Genomic DNA, 24767 nt, shown 5'->3' on the forward strand with positions numbered 1-24767 from the left:
GTAAGGGGCGTCAGCTGCTTGATATAGTACGCGTGTATCCTCGACGCTTATTTAAGTCAAAATTTATTTTCGACAATTAAAAGCGTCGAGATATATCCACCTGCATGGCACGTGACAAATTTTTTTTGGCCTGCATCATGGCATTACATTTTAGGATAATATATAATCGCCGCTCTACATACCATAACTCTCATAGTCTCATCAGTTGTAATTTCTTCATCTCTCTCCGTACCTAGTTCTCCAAAAACACTAACAGATTCATGGAATTAGGATTTGGATCTGTATTTTCAGCATGGTTCTTATAAATTGGAAAGAGGAATTTGCTTTGCTCTCATTCCTTTGTGCTGGTTAGTTTTTATTTAAAGGTACTTTTTATCATTTTTTTAATTTCTTGTTAAAATTGAGTATTTTAGATTAGAGTTTTAATTTTGAGAAATGTTACGATTTAATGATGATAGAGGGTTAACTCATGAAGAACAGAGATTTAAGGGTTTTGTTTATGCTTCTCTACTATTCACGACAATGAGAGAGAGGTATTGAGATAAATGAGTTTAATTTGTTGCAATTTTAACTACTGTACTTATTCCGGAATTTCAGAGTAGCAATAAGGGTTCAGATTTAATCCTTAGTGGTTGAGCTAGGTTATTTTCCTCCCTTTATAGATTTGGTCTTCACTTTTTGAGTTAAAACCTCCAAATTCTCTCCCTATAATTTTATCCTAATGTTATGCCTGTCCTTATTATGCCGTATTATTTTGCTAGATACACCGTTGATTTAGAGGTCGATGAATCCACCCATGTTAGATTTTTTTTTTTTTTTTTTTTTTTTGCTTCTGTCATTTTGCTTTTTATAATTGTTGTGGTTTAATTTTGATGTCAAATTAGGCATTTTGTTTCAATTTTTGCTTAATTTCTGATCTGATTGAGTATTTAAGTGGGGTTTTGTGTTTTTATTTTTTTGTAGGATTTGCTTGATATGCTTGATTTGCTCTAAAATGTTTTGGAGTTATTGGTTGGTTTCTTAATTGCAAAGTTCTTATTGTTTAAACAGAATGGGGAATTTGGCTATTTTCTTGATATTATGGTTGTTACTTTAACTTTTTATTTTATTCTCTTCTTTAGGAAGTAATTACATACAAGTATTACGGGAGTAGTACTTAGGATCTTACTCTTCCAAAAAAAATCAAATAATTGGAGTTACTTAGATGGATTGGTGTGAGTATTTGTGTGTGACTAAACCATTTTAAACCTTATTTTTTGTTATTTTGGGGAGATTGAGTATGTATTGTTATTTCCAAAATTAAAAACAATACAAGCTAGATTAAATATTAAACCCCTTTTAACATCTAAAAGACTGAAACCTTAAGTTACTTATAAGAAATCAAACCATGTCTTTAGGGTAGGAACATTTTTTCAAGAGTGACAAGAGAAGCCTCCTAGTTATGTTGGATTACTTTTTGGGGGAGATCGTATCTGTTATGTGGTTGTGTCAATGTTTTATATTTTTCAACAATTAGATTACCATAGTTTGGAGGTTTTTTTTTTAGATTTGTCGCAGTACTGTTACCGCTATATTTTGCCGTTGTAATTTTACAGTTGCCTTGCGCTACAATTCTGTTTGTCCAAAAATGATATACCTGTAGCTGTTTTTAGCCCATAATCCCTTCATGAAAGATATAGATCTTGAAAATTTATCCAATCTAGGCTCAAGAATTCCTAAATTTGGAATTGTGTGCCAGAAGTTGTGCCTTTTGGAAATTTTTGTGGTCTGTTGCCATGGTTCTATCGCAACGGGGATGTTTATTGCTCACTTAAAGCCTATGTGGGGTTATTGCTTTAAGTTGGGTGTGTTTGCTTAAATGAATACTTCGGCTTTAATTGAACATGAAGTGGCTAAACATAATTTGGGTGGGCTTCCTAACATGATGAGTAGGTGCTTTACCCGCGTTAAGGCCTTTATTATGTCTCATGCCACAAGAGCAATAATTGTTTTTGGAATCTAGATCATCTGTGTGTCCTTCTCTTTGTTGTTTCTTTCTTTCATAATATAGGACCTGAGATGCAACTACAAAAACTATGAAGTAGGTTTCTCAAACATGCATTGTTTTATAATCGATGGAATTATTGATTTTCTACATCAGTATTTGGCAGCATGAAGTACTTTTGTGTTGTGGACTAAGAATTTCAATACTCTTCAGTAATGAAACCAGAGGTAACTAGTTTTAGAAACCTTGTTATGCAGCTGGTTACATTTTTTATTTCACATATGTAGTCTGTCTTTTAAATCTAATACAATTTTTCTTGTTGGGACTATATACCACTAACTAGAAACATGTTTTATTAAACCAACAAAAATATATGGAAAATTTTAACTTCAAGCTCTGGCATGCTTGTTATTGGTGCCACTAGTACAAAACTAACCTTAGGTAACATCCAAAAAATATTACATAAAGTGGTAAAAGTGTTATTATAGACAATAGGTAACACTTTATTGGGTGATACTTCCGCCCATGTTCCCTAAGATCTTTGGTAACACTTTGGGTAACGTATAGTAACACTTTCAATAGTGATACTATAAACCCTCTTATATAACACTTTTTATATTATTAGTATCATTTTTAAAGTGTTACTTTTTTATTTCTTATGTAACATTTACTTATCTTTAGTAACATTTTTAAATCATATAGTATTACTTTGTCCGACATTATGTATCACTTTTTGAACTAATGTAACACAATGTTGATTATTAGGTAACATTTTTCAATCATCTTTTGGCATATATAGTAGCACTTTATTCGACATTATGTAACACTTTTTGCAAACCAATTATTATTATTATTATTATTATTATTATTATTATTATTATTATTATTATTATTATTATTATTATTATTATTATTATTATTATTATTCCTAATACTATGATTATTTAAAAATGCGGGTTTTTTTTAAATGTATAAAAATAACATTAAATGTACAAAAATTAACCATGATTGTGAAATTAATATATACAATAGACAATAATTTAAATTGATATAATTTCATATTTTCTTGTAAAAAGATCCATATACAATCAAATAATCCAAACTAAACGAAAGTCGACTTTGTCTCTAGATCACCAAATCCAAAAACAGAAAGAGCAAAGTAGCGGTCAGCGCAGTTACAAACACACAACATTATTTACAGTAGACAACAACAACAGCTAGCAGATCAACAAATAGCAGTAGTAGCAGACGATAGCAGCATTCAGCAGCAACAGTGACAACAACAACAGTAATTGTAGAGAGCTCCGAACTTTTCAATCTCGGAAAAAAAAAACGTTTATCTAAGTTAATCTTGTACTCTGTAGTATTTATAGATCTCCCCAAACATCGGCAACTACATAATATGCAAACGTGTTGCTTGTGACATCATTACTTGCTACTCCAATCCTTCATCTTGATCCATTTGATCCTATATATGGGAGAAAACATCATATATCAGAGAACTAAAAATAAAGCATTCATGAAAATAATTAAAAGTATCACATAAGTTTTTAACAATTAGTATTGAGGCCAAGAATATAGATACATAAGCACATTCTTATAAACTACTAGTTATATAATTCACATATATAAACATGAATAAAGATACAACTGCATTATTGTCCTTCAAATTAAAGAGCAAATGATACATCAACCATTCAATTAAACAACATAAACCCCATCAAATTAGTTATCATAATTGATTATTGCACAATCAGTTCTTTTTGGCCTTGCAAACAAGCTGAACACAGAAGCACAGACGTAGCACACAACAAATTTACAGAACCAATGCTCAAATACTTCAACAACAATTCAATTTATAAATAATCTCAACAGTAATACAAGAATCGTATCAACAATGAAAATCAACTGCCAAAAGAAAACAAATATCATTAAATAAGTTACAAAATAAAAGAAAATAGATCAACTAAAAAAATATGAAAATCATCAATAGTTGTACCTTTCTCGATGCTATAGTTAGAAAGAATCTTGATGCACATAAAAAGTTTGCTAACAGAACCAAGGGAACCCCGAATATCAGTTGGTGCAATATGCAAATAGGAGCTATCCCTGTTCTTCAGTTACTTGACAAATCAACATTTAGAAACATTAAAAAAAAAATGGTAGGCAAGAGAGCATAAAAGGACCTTATCCATATCCGTCCTAATTTAACTCGAGACATAAGTCTACTAAACTACCCACACCATATCACACACATCCAATGTCACTTATAAAAATGTATTCATGGCCACATTCAATAGATAATATAATTAAACGGGACATGGGGGATCAATATGTATTAGAATGAAAACGGGACAGGGGGATAAATATTATTAGTGCAAACGGGACAGGGGGGATCAATCTGTATTAGGATGGAAAAATAAGAAAAAGTAAAATTGAGATAGGTGAAGAGAATTTGAAGGAAAGTTGGTAGAAGTAGCAATTGAAATTCAATGAAATTAAATCATCAAATGGGGTTTACAATCCCAGTTTTTCAAAAAACTGGACACTCCCAATTCTAAGAAAAAATAAAGTTAAACCCCCTAAAAAAATATTCTACTTATTTTTTCACTGATCTTGATGTTTTACTTAATTTCCTTCCTCAGTGTAAACTCCTCAACTTATTTCCCAAGCTGCCTCATAACTGAAATACACTATGATGCCAATAGCGTCCCTCCCCTCCCAAGGCTAGTTTATTTTATCTAAGTGGTTAAGTTATTTGTAAAACTTAAGAAAAGGAGAAGTTTCATAAGATTAAGTAATGTGCTTTGTTTGAGCATTGTACTAATAGAGGGAAATGCAGAGTTGTAGATACAACAGACAAACTCTTTAGAACTGCAAAGTTTCGGCCCAACGTTGGACACTAGACAATTAAATTCCCTTTGGGAACCAATAACGGATTTACTTACAATCCATCGATAACACCTCCGTTTCCCTTTTCATTAACAGCATTCTACACTCCTCTAGTAATCCCTATACAATTAAAAAACATGCCAATTGTACTTTATGTCATAATGGAGTAATCAAAATGGAGGATCACGTATTTCTTTTTGACCAAAGCTAAAAGAGACTATGTGACGAAAATTCAAAAACTCATCTAAATACTTCAACCAAACTCATCTAATCAGCAGTAATCAAAATAAAGAAAAAACGAAAAATCCCAAACTCATCTAATCAGAAGTAATCGAAATAAAGAAAAAACGAAAAATCCCAAACTCATCTAAATACTTCAACCAATACAGATGCATGTAAAATTGAGTATGAATGAAAATCGTGAAATTAAATATGTTAATAGGCAAATTCAACATCAAATTAATAAATCATAACAAGATCAGAGAAAGAGAATCAAAACCCTAACTTTAGCTAACTCAAATTCTTGTTGATAATGGAAAGGAGAGAAAACAACTAACCCTAACCTTGACTTTAAGGTGGAAGCGGCCGAGGACGGAAGCTAATAGGTGGCAATCGTTGTCTCTTCAATTGGAGCACGGGCTGTTGTGTACATCTTCGAGTTGGAGCAACACTTTTGATCGATGCAGGTAGGCTGTGGTGGACGGGGGCTATGATGGAGCACCGGGAGCGAGAAGAGGGTAGCGGTGGAAGCCGAGGAAATGAGGTGTAGTGGAAGCTGAGGAAGGGATAAATACGAGGGAAAGAGGGAGGAAGAAAGTTAGGTTAGTATTAGTCTATGGAGGCTCGATTGAATGAGGGTCGATTTTATTTTTGAAGTAGGTAAACGGTTTTGATAAGTAAAAAGAAATTAAAAAAAAGTATTACAGCCAAGTGATACATAATATCAAAGTGTTACAAGAAAGTGCTACATAATTTTAAAGTGTTACAAAAAAGTTACCTAATACCACAATGTTAGAAAAGTGTTACGTAAAAATCAAACAATCATGAATTTGTTAAAGTGTTACCAAAGGGTGTTACTTAAGCCCAACATTGTACTAGTGAGCAGGATGTTATGACTATTATATGTGTCCAAGTCTAAAAATTAATCAAGTCGTTCCATGAAGACGTTAAATTAGCTCCAATTCAATAGAGAGAAGTTGCGTGTTTTTCGAAATAGTTGTAGAATTGAAACTATGCATTTTTATTTAACGTTAGCAGTTTAAGAGATCGAATGTCTTGTAAATGAATATTAGTTTGTACTTTTCTTTTATCCATCACGGTAGCTCACATGGATTAATAATGTTAGAATATAATAGTTTTTTGCATTATATTTTACATATGTATACATACTAATTTGTACTCTTGTTTAATTATGAATAAATTTGAATTTATGGGTAAACTTTTTCTTCTGATTTTGTTTAATGCTATGATATGGAGTATCTTTGCTAGTAATATAAATATTCTCCACATTGAATATTTTTATTGAGAATATGGACTTGAAAAGGTGTTCCCCAATTTTAAATTATGGACACAAAAAAGCATCGGTAAAATATCGTACATTAAAAATATGAAATCAGAGACTTAAAAAAGTGTCGCCAAATAAGCGATTATAGACAGAAAAAAGCGTCGAGAAATTTGAGAAAGTACGCGAAACAATGCGAATATCGACGCTTCGTATACGAATTCGGACAATAAAAAGCGTCGATATTTGCGATGCTTTTTTGGGTCGAGTAATTTTCTCGACTCACTATTTTTCGACGCTTCTAAGAAGCGTCGAGAATAATTTTCGACGCTTTTTGGTGTCGAAAATAAGCCTAAAAAGCTTCTAAAAACCACGGAAATTTTAGTAGTGTTATGCAGTAGGCGTCGTGCTTGGCCAAAGGAAGAACAAAGTTTTGCATGCAATTTATTATGAGAGTAAAACTTTAGATGAGGCTCAAGTTAACTATTCCACCATAGAGAAGGAGTTTCTTGCTGTGATTTATGCGTTAGAGAAATTTGGATCATACTTGGTTGATTATAAAATTATTGTTTATTGACCATGCAGCATTGAAGTATCTCATTCCCAAGGTAGAGACCAACCCTAGACTCCTTCGTCGGGTGCCTTTTCTCCATAATTTTCGCATTGATTTTAGGGATAAAAAGGGAGCACAGAATGTAGTTGCAGACCACTTGTTTGGGATCAGGTATGATGGAGGTAAGGATTCTAAACCTATAGATGATTCCCTTCTTGATGATAATCTCCTTGCAATTATGTCACAAGAACCTTGGTATGCCAACTATGCCAATTATTTGGTAGGCGGTATACTACCTCCGGAGATGTCCTAGATGGACTATTTGCAAGTGTGTCCTCGAATGGGAAGTGAATGGTATCTTACAACTTCGCCACAACTCTCTATATGGTGGGCATGATGGCCCTTCTAAAACGTAGCAAAGCCTAATGAATCAGGCTTCTTTTGCCTACATTGTTCAAGGATGTGCGGTTATTTATAATGTGTTGTGATTCTTGCAAGAGGACCTGCAATACTTTGAGGAGGCACGAGATGCCCTAAACTAGGATACTTGAAGTCGAAATTTTTGATGTTTGGGGTATTTACTATATGGGGCTGTTCCTATCTTCCAATGAGAATTGTTACATGCTCGTGGCCGTTGATTATGTGTCCAAATGGGTGGAGGCCATTGCTTCACCAACAAATGATGCCATGGTGGTCATGAAACTTTTCAAGAAGACCCTATTTCCAAGATTTGGTGTCCCACGAGCTATCATTAGTGATGGTGGTTCTCACTTCCATGAAGGACAATTGGACAACCTTCTAAAGAATTACGGAGTCTACCATAGGATATGACTTAGTTATCATCCTCAAACAAGTGGTCAAGTTGACGTATCCAATTAAGAAATCAAGTCGATTCTAGAAAATGTGGTAGCTAAGTCAAGGAAGGATTGGAGTATGAATCTAGGTGGCAAACTTGGGGCGTATATGACCGCATTCAAAACACCAATTGGTACTTCTCCTTATAGACTAGTGTACGGTAAGGCATGTCATCTTCCCGTTGAATTAGAGTACAAATTTTTTGGGAAATCATGAAACTTAATATGGATTTTACGGTTGCGGGTGAGAATAGACTTTTCCAACTCAATGAGTTGGATGAGTTTAGATTGTCAACGTATGACAGTGCGCAAATTTACAAGGAGAAAACGAAGAAGTGGCACGACAAGAAGATCCTGCCAAGAGAGTTGCACCGGGAGACATGGTTCTACTATTTAACTCTAGGCCCAATCTCTCCCCAAGAAAGCTAAGGTCTAGGTGGTCGGGTCCTTTTACCATTAGTAAGTTGAATAAATTTTGTTTGGTTGATCTAGTAAATGACAAAGGTGAAGAATTCAAGGTCAATGGTCAACGATTGAAGGTGTACTACGAAGGAGCTGCCGTTAGAGTGGTGAATGAAATCGACCTAAATCCACTCTCATTTTTGAGCTAAGGTACAAAAGGTCGAGCGGGACCTTTATAAACCAGCGCTTTATGCTTTTTATACTAGCTTTTATTTGTTTGCATTCTTTTTAGAGAGGTGAGAGAGTGTAAATTTTACATGTGTAAAGTATGTTGTGCAGGTTTTGAGCCATGAAGTAGGAAGATTGAAAGAGAAAAAGTCGAAGGATATCACAAGTCCTAACTGGGCAGTGGGCCCAATCAAGTGGAGCTCGCCAGATCGAGCGCGCAAGGATGGTTAAAAAAGCTCAGACATCTGCTGGATCGAGCAATGTTGCCCGATCTGGCGCCGCAAGAAAAGAAGAAAAAAAAGGCCGAAATCTGCCCGATCGAGCGATGCCGCAAGATTGGGCGCGCAAGTAGACGTTAAAAACAAAAGAAAGCTCGTCTAATTGGGCGTGGGTGCCCGATTAGGCACATTTTTGGAGAAATTAAGCCATCTCAAAAGATATTCTAGGCAAAGCTCGCTCGATCGGGCGAGCCATCGAGACAAGAAATCGAGGCGAAGTTCGTGCCCGATGAGGCGCAGCTCGCGCGATGAGGCGCGCAAGTGAATTTCAAGAAATCAGGGAGTTTGCCTGATCGAGCGCGCCTATTTACCTAGATTTTCTTATTCTTGTTTTCTCATTCTTTCTTTCATCTCTTTCACCTTCAATTTCTCTTTATAAACTCCATTTTTACACCTTTAACTGCATCTTCCATTCAAGATCTTCTCCAATTCTCTTATCAAACCTTAAAATTTTTACTATATTTTGAATTCTCTCACCTTTTTTTAACCTTTATCACCTAATTTCTCTTTGTTTTCTTACATTATTAGGAAACCCTAGAGAGAGAAAATCTCTAATTATTCAAGAATCAACTTCCAAATGGCTTCAAAGAGATCAAGAGGACAAAGAGGAGAGTAATCAAGGCAACCAACAACACCAATGGTCGATCTGGAGCTTCAAATTCCGGGATGGAAGGAGGTGGTGGTGACTAGCCAAGAGCAAAAAGAGATGATGCTCAAGTTCATCACATGACAGGTTGCTACTCATTTTGTGCATCATCCTACATTGATTAGTTTAGGAATTCATAAAAGTAGAAAAATTGTTCAAGGGAATTAGCATGTCTAGTTTCTTCAATATGTATTGTGATACTTATGATTATCTAAATGTGGAATTTATTTCTACTTTTAGTTTAGTAAAATCAAAATTAAATCTTATCATTTTTAATTTTGCTTGCTTAACAATGATGTGAGACTTTCTTTGAAAGATTTTGGTAAATTATTTGAATTAAAATTCGATAGACCATCCGATCCACCTAGGGATTTTAATGGTGAGGTCTACATGGCCCTCACGGGAGAGGTTTTAGAGATCCTCCAACGTGCAAAAGGCACCATCATTCACCACCCCATGCCAAAGTTTTGGCAAAGATTTGTAGGCCTCACAATTTTTGGGTGGTATGAGCAAGTCAAAGTTAGAGGGGATGAACGAGAACTCCTAGCTTCTTATTTGTACCTCGAGTCTGGGAAGCCTAACATCCCATTAAAAATGGACCAACATTTCCAACGTAGTGCTAAGGCTTCCGAGACCTCTAGGGCGAGAACACCTATCTACTTTGGTGGGTAAGTGACCCACATTGCGGTTAATTTGATGAGATTTGACCCTAACAACCATGGAAAGGTAAATGGGCCTACCTTGATAGACCTTAGCTACCTACGAGGGATTATTTGGATACAATTTACCCATAGCGTGAGTTGGCCAAATGAGGTATGGTGGATAACCCATAAAGAATCGGGTAGGAAAGACCGAGCTTTCAAATTGCCCAACCCCGCTATGAAAATGTTTGATAGGGGGTAATACTACATACACCTTTGTTATAGGCAATGATGAAGAAGCTTAAGAAGCTCCTTAACCTCCACCACAATTTCCACCTCAATCCCAATCTCAGCCACAACCTCAATTTGAACCCCAACCCCAACCCTACATGCATACATCCTCTCTTCTTCTCAAGACTATAACATTGACCTTAATGTACCTTATGAATTTTAGGCTTTTAGGTGACAACTTGATAAGATCAAGAGAGGGCAAGGAAGGGTAGAGGGAGTGGTACAAACCCTTGACTCTAGGGTGGGGTCACTTGATAGGAGGGTTGGCTATGTTAAGTAAAACATAGGGAGGGATTTATACCCCATGTATGATGATTATGCGCGCTAAGAGGCTATTTTCCCTGAGGCTATGGTCCCTGATTGGTTTCAATATCCTCAAGGAGGATACACAACCCTTAGTGCATACGGTGCTTATGTGGACTATTCTTCTGTCCATGGTTATAGGGTCGATGTTCATTTTGGAGGGTTAGTTGGGAATGTGGATCCTAACTATTTTGCAGGTAGTTCGGGTCATCGAGGTGCCGGGTCTAGCCATGGAGGTGGTAGTAGCTATGCTAGGATGGATGCAGATGATGATAAGGAGTATGTTTTCGTAGCTACACTCCAATGTCAATGAGGGCATTGCCTGATTTGGGTTGGGGGGAGATGGTTTTTTTATATATGGTATTCTATCTTTCTTCTCTATTTAATTGGTCTCATAGTGTAGATTTAATGCTTAAAAAATATGTAAAAATACGTTCCAATGAAAAGGTTAATCATGCTTTCCTGTGCCCCTTGATGAAAATTGTTTTTACTCTTGGTTATTGATGATGAACATTGTGGATTAGTTGGTAACGATTAGATATTTGATTGCCTTGAAAACTTAACGTGCACCTTCCCAACTACTTATAGTGCTTGACTAGGTGATTTGGTATGGAATGTGTGTAAGTTCCTGATATATCAATGAAGTTAAGTATTGTTTTTTAACTATGAGTAATGTTTATATAGTTTAATATTATGCACTATGAGGAGGACGAAGGCGTTTGTTCTTTTAGGTGGCCTTTAGATGATATTAGATACATTTGTTCCCTTCTTGCTACCCATGTTGTTGCTTGTGCCCTTTTATTATTTATTTAGCCACATGAAAAGCCTATTTAAGCCCCATTGGCTACTAGTCCCAAGCTTAGCTTGGAAGCTTGGGGGAGCTAATTGTGCTCATAATTTGCACAATGTGGGTGAATATGAAAAGTTATTTGTTCTTATATATTGATTGAAAGAAAATGAGAAATTGTTGTTCAAAGTTGAAAATTTCCAATATGAGATAAAAATAAAAATAAAAGTGCAAAAGGGAAAAAACTTGTTTCAATGATCAAGTGTTCTAGTGAAGGTTGCGCAAAATAGAAGAAAAAAGATATATAGTTCAAAGAAAAAAAAAGAGTTGAATGTTTGTCTATTCACTCAAGTTTTACAATATAATATTTTTATGAGTGATATAGTAAGTGTTGGGAAATTTTGATATGATTGGATTTGTGTTTGGTGAATTTTTGGTGGAGTTGAGTTGTGTTGGAGAAGATTGGCCATTACTTTTTTTTGGCCTTGGTTTTACTAAGATATGGCTCCCTAAAGCATGACTTTACTCTAACATTTTCTATAATATTTTCTACCCTTTACCTAAGCCTTACATTACAAGCTTTGAAGAACTTCCAACCTTTGTGCATAGAGTTATGTGAATGTGAAAGTAGTTGTTTATCAATGCGAAGAATGATTTGATGTATTTCGAGTCGACAACTAGGTTAAGTGTGTCTTTTAGACATACGAGTGCGTGAGTTGGCAGGTCATTGTTCATATATAAAGGGGTTGGGATGGAGAGCGATCGAGTACAACTATTACTCGCCACATAAATGAGGGTCGAGTGTGTGAGCACTAGTCTTGAATTTTATAAGCTCTTGTGGTTTGCTCTCTACTTGACAATCATCAAGGAACCATTGGATGGAATTAAGTGATTGATTATGATGCATGTTTGTTGGATTGCCTTTGAGTTGTGTTATGGTTTTGAAATGGATTTAAGGTGAAGTTTTGATTTGACTTATTCATTGCCTTGCTAAAGGAAAAACAAGAGTTTAGCTTGGGGGAGTTTGATATATGTGTTTGTTATGCTTTTTTATCCCTTGTCCCATGATCATTTTTATACATATTTGAGCTCTTCGGGGCTATTTTTAGTACTAATGTGTGATTTCGAGTGTTTTGTAGAGTTGGCTTTTAATTTGTAGGAATTTATTGATTTGTTGGTGATTCCTATGGTTTTCCGGCCACTATGAGATATTGAAGCTTATGTTCATATTCATGACCGTTGTTCGTAGCCCAAGATTGATTATCTCGGAGATTAAGGGCTTGGTTTGTGAAATTGGTCAAAGTAATGGACCAAGGAAGAGGAATTGGGCCACAAGTGTTTAGAGCCCAAAGGAAAAGAAGAAAGAAGTCCCGGCTAAGAAAAAGACCGGGCCCGATTGATGAGTGCTATTTATGGCACTCATTTAGTGACCTTTAGGATGATTTTAATCGCTTTTATAGCTCTTTTATCTCTTTTTCTATAGTTTTACTTGTTATTTCTCTAGTTTGTGTTTTCCTTAGTTGTTTTCCCGGTTTCTTGCATTTCTTAGTTTATTTCGCCTTTTCTCTTTTATTTGTTTGCTTTTCTTTGATTTTAGCAGTTTGGTGATGCCGAAGGATCTCCATGGCTCTTTCTCGGGATTTGTAAGGCTTAAGATGCAAGCTGGTCTCTCCCTTTGAAGCTATCCAAGTCTTCTAGGTCGCGCTCTCAAGCTGCGTGGGCATCCAAAATGGTGTTGAACCCACTATGGAGGCCCTTGGAAAATGCCACCCCCAATGCTCATTAAGTGGAGCACATAAAGGCATGGACGCACGCATGAGAGGAGCTGACCTACTCCCTGGCGCGGGCGCCCAAAGCAGGGGTGCGGCCGCGCAACTCTACCTTCCCTATTCCATAACCATTTCTCCGCGGCCGCGCATATTGAGGAGATGGTGCGCCAGTACCGGTTCTTTTTGGGCATCTAACTAACTTCTCCTTTGTTAGTTTTACTATATATAGATTTTCTTTCTTTTAGAGAGAGGATTGTACTAGAATTGATTAGAAATTAAATAAAATAGATTTTTTGAGAGAGAAGCTCAAGATTTTGGGAAATTTTGTTGGGAAACTTTGTTCTTAGATTTTAGAGAGAGACACTTGGTAATTGATGATTGCTACATTTTGATCGTCATTCTCTTTGATATTGATCAAAGTTTTGTAAGAATTCTTTTCTCTTTAATGCAATTTTAGTGTTTGATCATTGATATATTGTTGAATTTCTAGTAGTTTGTTTAATTTGATTGTTGATACTTTGATTACAATGTTGATGATGAAATTGATGATTTGTTTAGTTTTGCTTTTTTAATTCTACATGTGTAGCGAGTAGATCCTTTTCTAGGGATGTGGTGAAGCATGTATGAATGATAGACTATTGCTAATTTGGGGATTTTGATTGATTTGATATTGTGATTAAATTGGTTGATGGAATTTGTGCATGTGTTTGATTTGTTGTGGAGTAGCTAACCTTAATTATCAAGCTAGATTATATTGTAGTTTTCATTGATACGACACATTGATTTGGAAGCTACTCTTTCGATTGAGCTTGTCTTGTGATTTTCCTTTGATAGTCATTCGTATAGACCACTAGCTTGACCCTAGGAAACAACTTTTCAAGTGATTTTGATTGCAAATACCATTTTCCCTCACATATTTCGATTGATCAACTTCCCGTCAAATTAGCATGTTTATCGTGAATGCATGCGGATCCTAATTCCTTAGTATCTTGATATTGATTTCTATACTTAGTATTTGTTGTGTTGATTTTCTTTTCTTTAGACCAAACCGTTTGCCTAAGAATTCGGAATAGCTTGTTTGAAGACCATAGCATATACCTCCATTCCCTATACTAGGGTTAGGTTTGACTATACTAGGGTTAGGTTTGATTATACTAGGACTTACCCCTATACTAGGGTTAGGTTTGATTATAAATTTTGTTTGATCGGGGGAGTTTTAGAACTCAACGACCTAGAATCTTTCCTCCCGTCAAAATGGTGCCATTAGCGGGGAATGGCATGGTTATTTTCTATAGTTGATTGAATCTATTCCATTTTACTTGAAAAAATAAAAAAAGATTTTGCTTCTTTTAGGCTACATTTGTAGCTGTGCTATTAATATTTTCCTTTGAGATTTGTTTTCAGTGTTTTTTGGTCACTCGGGAGAGTTACGTCACCAAGACTAGTCCGGCGCAATCTGTACCTGCAAAACACAGAGACTCTGGTTGGTAGGAGCTTCGCCTCCGATGATCAAGTTAGTATTGGTCGTAGAAGATGAAAAGGTGCGGAAAAGGTAAAGATAAGATCTTCTCGGATTCCGAGGTCAAGTGTTTTTCTCTAATGTGGTAGAATGTAGGGTTGTTGTAATAATTGAAGGTGTCCCCAAAATGGGAGGAATCTCCCTATTTATAGGGTCATTGGTAAATGTGCCCTTTCTTAGGTAACTCTGAATTAATCTTGATGGGCTGCGCCGCATTGCGGCTTTCTCGGGATTTGGGCCCTTAAGGCCGTCTTTTCTCCCGAACTCTGGGATCGCCACGTGTCAAATAGGGATAGGTCCACTTTGGCCTTATGCTAGGCTGACACGTATCGTCTACGGCTGAACCACGTGGCATGGGTAATTTTTACCCACAACATTTGCCCCTCACAGATGTGACGTGGCACACCACGTGGCATCTGTGACACGTGTCTCTCTGCCACTGGTTGAATGAATTTGACTGTGAATTTTAACCATTCATATTATGGGGAAATTAAGGGAATGCCCCTGAATTTATCCCTCTATAAATACAGCTTTTCCCCCCTCATTTTTAGACGTTTCCAAAAAAATTTAGAGAGAGAAAGTTAAGCTTTTTAGAGAGAGAGAGTCTGAGACCCGTATGTGTTATTCACAAACAGTTCCCTTCTTGCCCGTTTGCCCAGCCTGTTAATCGTCCGCTTGTGCTATATAAAAGCAGAACACTTCCAGCCCGCTTGTTGTAGCCGGTCAACGCTTGACCCTTTTAAGAATTAAATACCGTCTCTACCCCTTTCAACTTATTCTTGCTTTTTCCGTTTATGCATTTACATTCAATAAATGGATCCATCACCAACACACACGGCACATCCTAGGTCAGTAGTCAGCCGGTCTCCTGGTACGGCTGAGTCTAGGACTGGGGGTGCCAGCTCTGGGTGTATGGAGCAGCCTTATACAACCCTAATACCGACCGTCTTTGTGTCTGTGCAGAACACAATGGCTCGAACTAAATAAACGGCCACCAGACGGTGAAGAGGAGACGGTACGGTGGAGGTACCGTCTGATAAAATCAAGCTGTTTGAGGGGGAGGATGTGCCAGTTGATGAAGGGGATTACTCCCCTTCTAGGATCCCCAAGACTCCAAGTAGTGGGATTTTAGCTAAGTCTGATGGGGGAGATGGGGAAGAGGCGGTCTCCCATGCTGGCTCCCAAGAGATGGAACCCGAAGAGTCAGACGGGGAGGAGGCCGCCTCTGCCTCCGGCTCGGATAATAAGGCTTCCCAGGGGAGAAACGGGGGTAACACCGCCTCCGGGTCTAACTTTGAGGATAGTAGTGATGACGACCTTCCCCCGCTTGAGGACATCAAGGTGGAAGAACGCAAAAAATGGAAGGACAAAAACAACCCGGCTAAGATCCATGTTTCAGCCAAAGATAGAGTTGCAATGGAGAAGGCGTTTAACAATTTTAAACTCAAGTGCGTTCTTGGTGGCGGATTCAACATCCGGGTGCCGCCTGAATTAGGCACCATTGCCTGGGAATGGCCTCGGCGTATGGCAGTTGACGCCAAACTCCTAGGTAAACATTCTGGGCTACATCGCCGCCTACGAATGGCAAGGGCTCGACCCTGGCTGGGAGGCATTTGCACACATGCATTACCTCAATCGAAGCCTAGGCGGCTGGTGAGTGTGGTACACCCTTACCACATACCCCAAATACCAAATGACCTTAGACAAGTTGTCTAAGTAGGATAATTGGAAGGAGCGTTTTTACCTGGTGTCTTCCCCCAAACGGCGAGAGAACCATGAGTACCGCCGATACAACCGGAAGCCTGATCTGCTGGGTCAAAAGTGTGCCATCCCCCGGATTCCGGATGAGGACATTGAGAAAATCATTGAGCCAGGTTTCTTTAAACTAGTTGATGAACCCATCTCAACCCGGGAATTTATTTCCGTGCCAAAGAACTGGATTCCCAAGCAGGTCTTAGTTGAGACCGGTTGAATACTGACTCAGGAACATGGTTGAGAGGCGAGACGTTCTTGTCCGCCTGTGGTCTTAGTTCTATGTTTTATAGACGTACGTTAATCATACATCCGGCAGTTATTATTCTGTCTGTATTACTTCTGTGTTGGTTTCGTTTTTGTTCTTTTGTATGTACTGATAGACGTTTTATTTGTAGAAACGGGTAGGAACATAGAAGACAAAACCCCTAGGCGATCTGCAGCTTAAATCCGCAAAGACAAAGCGGAGAAACAAAGGGCTGAACTAGCAGCCAAGGGTCAGGTATACACCGTTTGCTCTAGTTAACTTGGTACTTTGTTTTAATTTTCAACTAGAGGCGGCATTATGCCGATTGTATGCTCATTGTGAAATTGCATATCAGGATGCTCTTCGATCCTTCCAAAAGCTCGTTAAGCGGAAGCGGGATGAGGAAGCTAATATCTTTACCAAGTCTCAAAAGGTGTCCTTAACCCAGACCCTCTTGAAGCTCTAGTTCGGAAGACTCTTCTCAACATCGGAGGAAAGAGTATCAACCTGAAAGGCTTCGGCCTAGGAATAGATCTAGGCAAGAAGTGTGGCACCGAGGCGCTGTCTAGAGCAGGCAAGCAGCCCAAGGCGGCTCGTAGCTCTGCGGCAGATGTGGGTGACGACAGCATGCAGATCATTAAGCAAGGTATGGCTATTCCTTTCAGATCACCGTTTGAGCCTCCCTGGTCCATGGAGGTGAAATCTTACTCACATCAGACTTCTAAAAGGTTCATTAGGCAGTCGTCTGTAGATAGGTGTTGCCTACACAACTTACTCACCCAATCTTGAACGGATCATGGCCCTCCTGTCAGTTGTTTGACTTTTCCAACAAATTTCGTTAAGTTTGTTACTTCTTGAGCCCCTAACACTCCGTTTGTGTCCATAGGCTATGCTAAGGGTTGATGGGTTGATGAGGCCATGGACCCGCAAGCAGAATGAGGTAAAACGAGCCAATAAAGCTGTGCTAGACTCCGCAAACGTTGCTCAATACCAAACTACAATAAATGATCTTGAGACTAAAGCGTTTGAACTGACGCAGGCGGAAAACATTAGGCGCTTGACGGTTGAGTTGGAGACCGCCAAGAAGAAAGCTTCTGACTTTGAGGTTGCGCTAAAAAATTCCCAGGAGGACCTCAAAACTCTTGAGGGAGTTGACAAGGAGAACACTGATCTCTGTGCAGACGTCAACCGCTTGAAGAATGAGATGGCCCAGGCCTAAGAAAACTTCAAGGTAACGCTGGAAGCTGAGTAAGACCGGATTGTTAAAAAGAACGAGTCCGACTGCACAGACTGTATGAAGATAGCCTGGGAGGCCTTACACCCGGGGAAGGAGTATGGTATCTAGGCCTTGGCTTATCCGTATGCTGATGAGGTTATCAAGGCCAAGGACGAGGGCAAGTCGAATCTTGGGTCGTTCGACGCCAAGGCCAACAAGGAGGTCGATGAAGAGCCAGCTTAAGCGGCACGCGATGGACTGAAAAAGCAAGAACCAGAAGAAGCTAAGGTGAACGGTACTCTACTTTCGCCTGAACAGACAGGAGAAGGGACCCGGCTGCGCCTTAAGTTTAAGCTTGTTGTTTTCTATTCGGTTTTGAGCCGTATGCACTTCCAGCCTGCGTGCCGTGTGTTTGAATCTAGTCAACCAACAATTTTATTTTGTTTTTTACCTAGATGATTATCCGGTGAACATTATTCCTCGTGTGTTTGAATGTAGGGTTCCAATGAATGATGGTCGTAGTTTTATTTATGAAAGTACCGACTGAGTGGGTTTCAATTTGCTTTAATTTTTTGCATTTTTCAGTTTTTGCTATATATACTTGAATGTTGCCCAACTCTTTAATAGCATGCGGCAATTGACGAACTGGCTATACTTGCCCCTGGGCAGCTGTGTGGATGGTTTCAAAGCATGATTGATTGATTGACTTGGGAACTTTTGATACCTTAAAGAGTATGAGATGTTCCTAAGTCAATCAATCACAGTAGTGATTGCCCCAAATAAAGTACACAACCGTCCAATACAGCAAACGGTGATATGTCTATATTATATAGTTATTTACCCCTGTCCCTTGGTCATAATTAGTAGTGTTTTTGGCTCTTTAGAGCTACTTTTATTATTAATTTGTGTTTTCTAGTGTTTTCGTAGTTTTGGTTGAGCTTTGTAGGAAATTGCACACTTGGAGAATTTTCCGGGGATTATTTGGAGCAACTACGAGAATTGGAAGAGCATGACCATCTTTCATAGCCTAAGGCCGGTTAGAGTTATCAAACCGGTGATTAAGGGCTCGATATAGGAGAAGTTGAGGCATCGGACCGAGTTTTAAAGCCCTAAAGAGGAAATTTAGATTGGGCTAAAGAATTGAAGCCCAATCATTAGTCCAAGAAGCCTAAGTAGCCTCGCCCGTCTGGATAGGGCCTCGCCCCGAGGCGCAGGGCGGAAGAAGGAATGAGCAATCCTTCGCCCGAAGGCGCACCCGACCGGGCACGAGAGAACCTTTAAGGATAAAAAAGGCGGGCCCGGCCGAGCGGTGCTTCTCCAGACCGGGCACGTGTCTTGGAGGATCGTTTTCGATGATTTTTACTTAGTTTCTAATTAGGATTTTTAGGAGTTTTGTATAAATACGTTTTAGTTGCTTTTGATACAATTACCTCTCTTGCATTAGTTTAATCTTCTCTTAAGCTTAAAACTTCTCTCTTGTTTTTCTCTCTACAACTTTGTTTCTTAATTCAACTCATTATTTCCGTTAACTTTGGTAACGATTTCTTCTCTATTATTTTCAGTAATTTAATTTCTTTAATCATCATGTCTTTTTTATTTGCTTTGATTAGCTTAGATTTAATTATGTGTGAGTAGTTTCCTTTCTAGGGTTTGTGGGGATCCATTAATAATATGAAGGTGTAATTTATTATTGTTGATTATCAATGCTTGATTAATTTCCTATTGATTAATTTAATGCTATGCAATTAGATTAGGCCTGGTTTAATTGTATGAGTTTTCCAATATTGATTCGAGATTCGTAAGATTAGGATTGATGTTTAGGCTTAATTTCAATAGGAAGATTAATTTATAAATGGTTAAGTTGAGATTCGAGGGATGAAGTTTAATACCAATAGATTAACTCTGTGATTGTAATACGTAGCGAAAGCCCTTTATGATCTGGTTAATTGATGCATTGATCATTGATTATTATGTTTTACCCTGGAATATTGTTTATAAGTGAACCTATACCCTAGGCTATAATTTGGTTACATAATAATTTAGATTATTTTTATTAATTAGGAAAAGGAAGACTTGTTTCCCTGTGGTTCGACCCTTCTTCCCTATCTGCATTGTTAGGGGAACTTAGGAATTATTTTTTACTACATGATACGACATTATCCTGTCAAAATTTGGCGTCGTTGCCGGGGAAACGGTTTTATTTTTATTTCTGATTGTTTTTGTGGTCTAAATTATTTTCTCCTGTCTCAGAGAACGCAAGTTCTTTGAGACAATTTTCTCATATTTGTTTGTTCAGTTCTGTGTTTATGCCCAGGGGTTCTAGATCATGCTAAATTCCATTCGATCTTGAAATCGAACGATCTTTTCATAGACAAAAGAACCTTTATAGAGAAGTACGAGACACTTCTGAAGGTAATCCACCTTTGGAACCCCCATCTGATTCTAGCGATTCAGAATTTTATATAGAATCAGAATCAGAGATGGCGAATCCACCACCACTGCCACCTCACAAGCTCAGCGATTATTCACAGCCGTCACTGACGGTTTTTCCACATCTTACTCCTATTCCGGCTCTTGATGGAGTGCAATTCGAGATCAAGCCCTAAGTTCTCATGATGCTTGAAAGAAAGCAATTCAGTGGAGCTAAGGGTAAAGATCTTAATCTTCACGTTGCAGATTTCTGTCAATATTGCAATACCATTAGGTAAGCTGGGGTCACGTAAGACAAAATCAGGGAGATTCTTTTTCCCTTTTCTTTATGTGGAAAAGCTAAATTGTGGTTAAATTGTTTGAATAGAACTGCACTTGGTATTACTGACTGGGAAACTCTTGCTTTAAATTTTTATAATAAATATTACCCTACAGAATGAACAGCTTTACTAAGGAGTGAAATTGAAAACTTTGCCCAAGAGCCAGATGAAACTCTATATGAGGCTTAGGAAAGGTTTAAGGATCTGTAGAGAGAATGCCCCCACCATAATTTAGCACAATGACAGTTAATTCAAGCTTTTTACAATGGGCTTGGAAACATATAAATAATAGTAATGAAGCTTTTTGTGAATTTTGTGGAATTGTAGGACATTGAGAGCAATATTGTAGGAGTTCCATGGAGCAAGTTAATGCCTTTCAAACCTATAGGCAAAATAAGATATACTCCAACACTTATAATCCTGGCCTCTAGAACCATCCATATCTTTCCTATCAGAGTACCAATGTACAAAACTCTCCACCTCCACAACAAACACAAGAACATCCACCACCACAGATTAAAAATTACATCCTAACTCTGGCAAAAAAAACCAATCACAACCCTCCTCATCTTCTGACCCTGCTTCGTCAGAAATTAGAGCTATACTATCAAGTATGCAAAAGCACATAGAGAGTAGGGATGCACAAATTGATTCTATTATAGCTCATAATAAAATTATGGACAATCAAATTGCGCAGATTTAATCTACCCTACAAACCCATCAGCAGGGATCCCTACCATCTCAACCAATCCTTCCTACGGATCATGCTAATACAACTATTCTAAGGAGTGGTTCACACTATGATGGGCCTCCTATGGCCAAAGATGATAAACCCATTGTTAATCCTGATTCCCTTTTACCAAGTGCTAATGTTACTAACCATGCAGGGCTACAAGAGAAAACTAATCCTTCTAATGTTTCTTTGCAAGGTAAATCTCAAGACAAGGGTGGAGATGTGCAGAGTCTAGTTATCAAACTTCTATTCCAAAATAGACATTTGAAGAGTAAGTTTGATAAGCAATTTGGTAAGTTCTTGGGGGTTGTGAAAAATTTGCAGGTAACAGTTCCTTTCATTGATTTAATCACTCAGGTTCCTATATGTGCTAAATTTATGAAAGATATCTTGATTAGGAAAAGGGCCTTTGATGAGGTAGAAATTGTAGCTTTTACAGAGGAATGTAGAGCTTTATTGCAAAATAAATCCCCTCCTAAATTAAAGGATCCTGGTAGTTTTTCAATCCCTTGTCATATTGGTAATGTCTTCATAGGTAAAGCATTATGTGATTTGGGTGCTAGCGTTAGTGTTATGCCATCGTCTGTGTGTTCCAAACTTAATATGGGTGATTTGAAAGTTACTAACATTACTTTATAAATGGCAGACAGTTCTATTAAATACCCCTTAGGTATTTTAGAGGATGTTCCTGTCAGAGTTAATAAATTTTTAATCTCTTTAGATTTTGTTGTTTTAGACATGGCTAAGGATACACAAATTCCCATTATATTAGGTAGGCATTTTTCTCCACACCGCAGGAGCCATAATTAATATTAAAAATGGAAAAATAACCCTTTCTGTTGGTGATGATAATATCACTGTTAATTTAGGGAAGGTTTTGAAAGGACCTATGCTAGAGAAAAATGTTGTTTAATTGATGTGATTGATATAATGGATGATATTTGTGAAGAAAATTTACCACAGGTACTTGCAAGAGATCCCTTGGAGGAAATTCTTTTTGGCGAATTAAATGCAGGTAATGCGAGTATTTGGAGTACAGAGGTGGACGACATAGAAAAAGCTCTCGCAATTGAAGAACCTTATCCCATAGAGAGCAAGTAGGTAGTGAAATTAGTTCAGGATCAAAACCTGTAGATGTCAAGAAACCTAAACTAAAACCTCTCCCTTTCATTTAAAATATGTTTTTTTATGAGCAGGAACTATACCTTTTGATCATTAGTACTGCACTTGATGACCCACAAACTTCCCACCTTCTAGAGGTTCTTCGAACCCACAAAAGAGCAATAGGGTACAATATTGATGATCTCAAGGGTATTAGCCCTGATTTTTGTATGAACAGGATACATCTAGAGGAAAACTACAAGCCATGTATTCAACCCCAGAGGAGGTTGAAACCTAATATGCAGGAAGTAGTTAAGAAAGTGGTTATGAAATTACTTGATGTAGGTATTATCTATCCTATTTCTGACTCAAAGTGGGTAAGTCTTGTTCAGGTGGTTCCTAAAAAGGGTGGGATGACTGTGATTAAAAATGAAAAATAAATAAATCGATTCCCACTAGAACTGTTACAGGGTGGCGTATGTGCATAGATTATCGTAGATTAAATATCGCCACTAAAAAGGACCACTTCCCCCTCTCTTTTATTAATCAAATGCTTGAGAGGTTAGCTAATCATAAGTTCTTTTGTTATTTGGATGGGTATTCGGGATTTTTCAAAATTCCAATTTACCCTAAAGATCAAGAAAAGACTACATTTACATGTCCTTATGCTACTTTTGCATATCGTAGACTGCCTTTTGGTTTATGTAATGCCCCTGCTACCTTTCAATGTTGCATGATCATTATTTTTTATGATTTCATAGAGTCTATCATGGAAGTATCTATGGATGATTTTAGTGTGTATGGGTCTTCATTTGATGCATGCCTTGTAAATCTCGCTAAAATTTTGAAAAGATGTGAAGAACGCAACTTGGTTTTAAATGGGGAGAACTGTCACTTTATGGTGACAAAAGGAGTAGTCCTTGGTACAATTGTATCTGATAAGGGTATATAGGTAGATAAGGCTATGATTTATGTGATTGAGCAATTGCCTCCTCCAGTTAATGTTAAGGGGGTTAGAAGTTTCTTAGGTCATGCGGGGTTTTATCGTCGTTTTATCAAAGATTTTTTTAAAATTGCTAAACCGCTAACTCGGCTTTTACTCAAGGATGCCCCATTTGATTTTACTCAAGTAAAACTTTGGATGAAGCCCAAGTCAACTATGCCACTATGGAGAAGGAGTTTTCTCATAGTGATTTATGCTTTAGAAAAATTTAGATCATATCTAGTTGGTTCTAAAGTTATTATTTTTACCGACCATGCAGCTTTGAAGTACTTAATAGCCAAGGCGAAATCAAAACCTAAGCTCCTCCGTTGGGTTCTCTTGCTCCAAGACTTTAATGTGGAGAATAAGGACAAGAAAGGTGCAGAGATTGTTGTGACAGACCACTTGTCACGTATCAGGTTTTATGAGGGTAAGGATTCTCTTCCTATAGATGATTCTTTCCCTGATGACCACTTGTATGCAGTTGTACAGCAACACCGTTGGTATGCTGATTATGCTAATTACTTGGTGGGTGGTACTCAACAACCTGACTTGTCCTACCAACAGAAAAAGAAGTTCCTTTATGATGTTAAACATTATTTTTGGGATGATCCTTTTTTGTTTCGTGAGTGTGCAGATGGATTATTTCGCAGGTGTGTTTCCGAATGGAAAGTTCATAACATTTTCACTAGTTGCCACAACTAACCTTATGGAGTACATCATGGTCCCACCAAAACGGTGGCTAAGATTAATGAGTCAGGTTTTTATTGGCCCACTATGTTTAAGGATGCTAACACTTTTGTGCAGGCTTGTGACTCTTGCCAGAGGACTGGCAACATCTTGCGGCGGCATGAGATGCCTCAAACTGGAATATTGGAAGTCAAAATTTTTGATGTTTGGGGTGTTGATTACATAGGACCGTTCCCTTCTTCAAGAGGACATCGTTATATACTTGTCGCCGTTGATTATGTATCTAAGTGGGTTGAAGCCATTGCCAGTCCTACCAATGATGCCAAGGTGGTCCATAGGCTTTTTAAGAAAACCATCTTTCTAAGATTTGGAGTGCCTAGAGCTATAATTAGTAATGGAGGTACTCTCTTTCATGAGCGGAAGTTAGACACCCTCCTCAAAAAGTATGGTGTATACCATATGACAGGTTTAGCCTATCATCCCCTAACGAGTGGCCAAGTCGAAGTTTCTAATTGTGAGATCAAGGCCATTCTAGAGAAGGTGGTGGAAAAATCAAGGAAAGATTGGAGTGATAAGTTGGATGACACCCTTTGGGCGTATAGAACTGCATTTAAGACTCCGATTGGTAGTACTCCCTATATACTTCTG

At 37.8% G+C, this 24767-nt stretch overlaps 1 non-coding gene across 1 annotated transcript; it reads right to left on the minus strand.

Moving 5' to 3' along the window:
• Positions 1-20739: 20739 nt before the first annotated feature.
• LOC145569690 (small nucleolar RNA R71) lies at positions 20740-20846 on the minus strand. Its single transcript, XR_014096245.1, has one exon. It is a non-coding gene; the product is annotated as a small nucleolar RNA R71 (small nucleolar RNA).
• Positions 20847-24767: the final 3921 nt, after the last annotated feature.

This window comes from Chenopodium album, chromosome 11 (assembly GCF_948465745.1).
Source record: "Chenopodium album chromosome 11, dcCheAlbu1.1, whole genome shotgun sequence".
Lineage (NCBI taxonomy): Eukaryota > Viridiplantae > Streptophyta > Magnoliopsida > Caryophyllales > Amaranthaceae > Chenopodium > Chenopodium album.